The following is a 3944-nucleotide window of genomic DNA, read 5'->3' as shown; positions in this document are numbered from 1 at the left end:
TGAACGTTTTTTAAATCGAGGGAAACCAACTGCTCATGATCCAATTCGAATAATCTTAGATTGTCAATCTTCCCATACTAAGAACATGGTTTCATTGATAAGTCCAGAGAAAAGCATACTGTTGTGTGCTTTTCCCCACACCGTAGCCACAAGCTTCAATCTTTAGATGTGGCATTCATGTCTCCTTTTAAAACCTGCTACGCACAAGCTTGTGAAAACTTTCTTCGCAATAATCCAGGAAGAATTATTACACTGTTCCAAATAAGTGCACTCTTGATTGAGCCGGCCGGTGTGGCCGTGCGGTTCTAGGCGCTTCAGTCTGGAACCGCGTGACCACTACGGTCGCTGGTTCGAATCCTGCCTCGGGCATGGATGTGTGTGATGTCCTTAGGTTAGTTAGGTTTAACTAGTTCTAAGTTCTAGGGGACTGATGACCACACATGTTAAGTCCCATAGTGCTCAGAGCCATTTGAACTCTTGATTGAAGCGTTTCTCCGTGGAGCTATTCCAATGACGGGCCAACGGCCTTGCCGTACTGGTAACACCGGTTCCCGTCAGATCACCGAAGTTAAGCGCTGTCGGGCTGGGTTAGAACTTGGATGGGTAACGGTCCGGTTTGCCGAGCGCTGTTGGCAAGCGGGGTGCACTCAGACCTTGTGAGACAAACTGAGGAGCTACGTGATTGAGAAGTAGCGGCTCCGGTCTCGTACACTGACATATGGCCGGGAGAGCGGTGTGCTGACCACATGCCCCTCTATATCCGCACCCAGTGACGCCTGTGAGCTGAGGATGACACGGCAGGCCGTCGGTACCGTGGGACCTTCCAAGGCCTGTTCGGACGGAGTTTAGTTTTTTATTCCAATGACGGCGATCAGCGGATTTAGGAAGTGTGAAAATTTCCCTGTAGGCCCTAACTATACTGCAGGCGAGGTTACTGATATCCCTTGGGATAGAGACATTAATCATGTTGTAATGTCCCCACAGCAAATACCCTCTACCACGCACCAATTAATCATTTTCAATCAAGCCATCCACATTCATTCACTTTGGAAAAGTTATCTGATCTGATTTTCTCGTAATATATGCGGCGACAGCTCGTCGACGCCAAAGTATTATCTAATGCGTTTATTCTTTGAAATAACAGAGACGCATATATGCATTCACCATGGTTGTTAGAGTGATAACTAGGACAGCTTCTGGAGTATCTGTTGAGGGATTGACCTGTTTCTCAGAGATTATCCTGCTTTTCTTCTCTCTAAAGCGAGCCAATTAACATTTGAGCCGATAGCGGTTTGTTTTGAAGAGAAAGAGATTGTAAAAGGAAAATAATTAAGGCGTGGAATCACCGGAGATTTGGACATGTAATGGAGATGGATTTAATAGACGATTTCCTCCATAAATAAGGTTTGTGACTTTTTTGTTCTGGAGTGAATGAACGAATGAGTTTTTTCTGAATCATTTGTTGATCACGTTGGCCCTGTAATTAGTGGGAAAGTTTCAGCTGTGTCGAAGAGAGCCTGCAATCGATGAGTATGTGTTAAATCGTCCAAAAAGGCTTCGTACACATCTGGAATTCGCAATCTTTTGTAAAAGGAACAAATTGTCCAAACGATTGATTCTCCCGACTGACTGCAGTGTTTAATCGTAATAATAAATGTAAAGGTCTTTTACAGCAAGCCAGCCGCTGATTACTAAGACGAAGGACTCCACCAAAAATTCTATTTGGCTGATTATTTTTATCACTATATCACGTAATGAAATCTTATATTAAAAACTATACATAGATAAAGGAGAGCGAATGAAAATGGAGATAATACTAATAATCCTCCATTAGTCTAATTTTTCGCCTGTCTTATCACGGATCACCCAAGAACTGGGAGGGCCTTACTTTACTGTATAGACTTATGTGTGAAGGTGAAGGGATCTTAAAGACAACAGATACACGTCTATACAGACAAGACATTACACAGAGATAGCGGCTAGCTGCATTGATCATCTATTCTTAGATTTAAGAGACGGCACCTTATTATCCGGACATTAAAATGTTAAAATGTGCATCGTTGAAATATTGGTTCTTCTCATTGCGAAACTGCTGAATCTTCTGCAAGTGGTGGTTGCTATGGACTCCAGACTGCTGCGTCTTCTTCAAATAGACCCAGTGGTTCATTTCCGAAACCAAATTATGAGCTGTCTTCAAGTGCAGGATGCCTTCAAAGAATGTTCCCCTCAGCGTCAGTCACTGAGGAAAGACAATCTGAGATTTCAACAGGTGGGTTCCACATAAGCCAAAGGGACGTAAAACCTCTGCCTAAGAAACAAAGTGCGATTCATAGACAAACTAGAAGTAAAAAAGGAGAGACTGCCATAATCACTTCAAGCTCTAATAAAAACGTGTTGACTGAAGCTAAAAGAAAGAAAATGAAAAAAAGGAAGTTCAAAGAAAAAAAATCAATATTACACAACGTAAGGCAACAAAAAATAAAGGTAAGAAGCTAAGCGTGAGACCAAACGCTAGGGTAGTTTCTGCTAAAAAGAATCTTTTTCAAGAAGAAATGGAAGAAGAAAATTCCACTGATGAGGACAGTGACACAGACTGCATTTACTGCAAGGAAGCGTTTTCTAGATCTAAAGAAAATGTATAATAATTATAATGTTGGAGCTGTAAAAGCTGGGCTCATGAACTGTGCACTGCATGTGATGAGGTCGATGGCAACTTCACGTGCGAATTTTGTGCATGACCTAATATTGTTTCTGACAGTATAAATTGCGAATGAATTAGACTAAAATAGTAACCCATAGTTAGGCGTTGATTTCTCTATTTGCATCCATAAGAATAAATAATACTTCTCATTTTTGTGCCGACAATGTATTCCAACACGTTTCTTCCTGATTAGTAGTATTGTTCATCTGATACCAATCATTAGTGAAATAAAATCAATAATCCTACCATTTTTTGAACTAAACCAGATTTTTGGGAATGGAGACAGAGGACTGGCCACTTTACCCAGTTAGGTAGCGAAAAGCGGCCACTATGTAAGCGTTCAAATTCAAAATGGTTCAAATGGCTCTGAGCACTATGGGACTTATCTTCTGAGGTCATCAGTCCCCTAGAACTTAGAATTACTTAGACCTAACTAACCTAAGGACATCACACACATCCATGCCCGAGGCTGGATTCGAACCTACGACCGTACCAATCACGCGGTTCCAGACTGTAAGCGTTCAGAAACTTGTTTATATATCCTACAAAACATAATGTTCCCTCAGCTATAAATATATGGTGTGATACGTTACAGTATGTAGGTTCGAGGTGTATATGTCACAAGGTTCTGTTAATAGCCATGGTTTCGGAAAATTGAATTTCTCTTAGGATGGCCACTTTGCCCGACCATCCCCTACATTCTTTTTTTACGACTTTTTTCAGCAAATGCTGTTTTATTCACAACTCAGCACTCTCATGTCCCTTCCATTTTTCACAAATCTTTGGGATGGAGTTGCATGCAAACACCAAGTCTGGCTTTTAAATTCGGTGGTTCGATTGCCTACACAACTATTATTAGCCACATTCGAACCGTACGTCTCATCTTGGAATAGAACATTACCAATCGACCACTTTTTTCATTTCTGTTGCCAGATCAAACAGTCTGATAGTTATATCTTCATTGCTATTACAACAGTGGCATTACAGTAGCCACATTTGTCCACCTTCTCTATTCCACCTTCATCTAAGTGTGTTGTTACAAAAATGGTTCTGAGCACTATGCGACTTAACTTCTGAGGTCATCAGTCGCCTAGAACTTAGAACTAATTAAACCTAACTAACCTAAGGACATCACACACATCCATGCCCGAGGCAGGATTCGAACCTGCGACCGTACCGGTCGCTCGGCTCCAGACTGTAGCGCCTATAACCGCACGGCCACTCCGACCGGCTGTGTTGTTAC

At 41.8% G+C, this 3944-nt stretch overlaps 1 pseudogene; it reads left to right on the top strand.

Annotated features, from left to right (window-relative positions):
- Positions 1-517: 517 nt before the first annotated feature.
- Positions 518-635, top strand: LOC126261296 (5S ribosomal RNA; annotated as a pseudogene).
- The last annotated feature ends 3309 nt before the right edge of the window (positions 636-3944 follow it).

Source organism: Schistocerca nitens, chromosome 5 (assembly GCF_023898315.1).
Source record: "Schistocerca nitens isolate TAMUIC-IGC-003100 chromosome 5, iqSchNite1.1, whole genome shotgun sequence".
Lineage (NCBI taxonomy): Eukaryota > Metazoa > Arthropoda > Insecta > Orthoptera > Acrididae > Schistocerca > Schistocerca nitens.
Note: the sequence above shows the minus strand (reverse complement) of the source record. Positions and strands in the feature narration are given on the sequence as shown.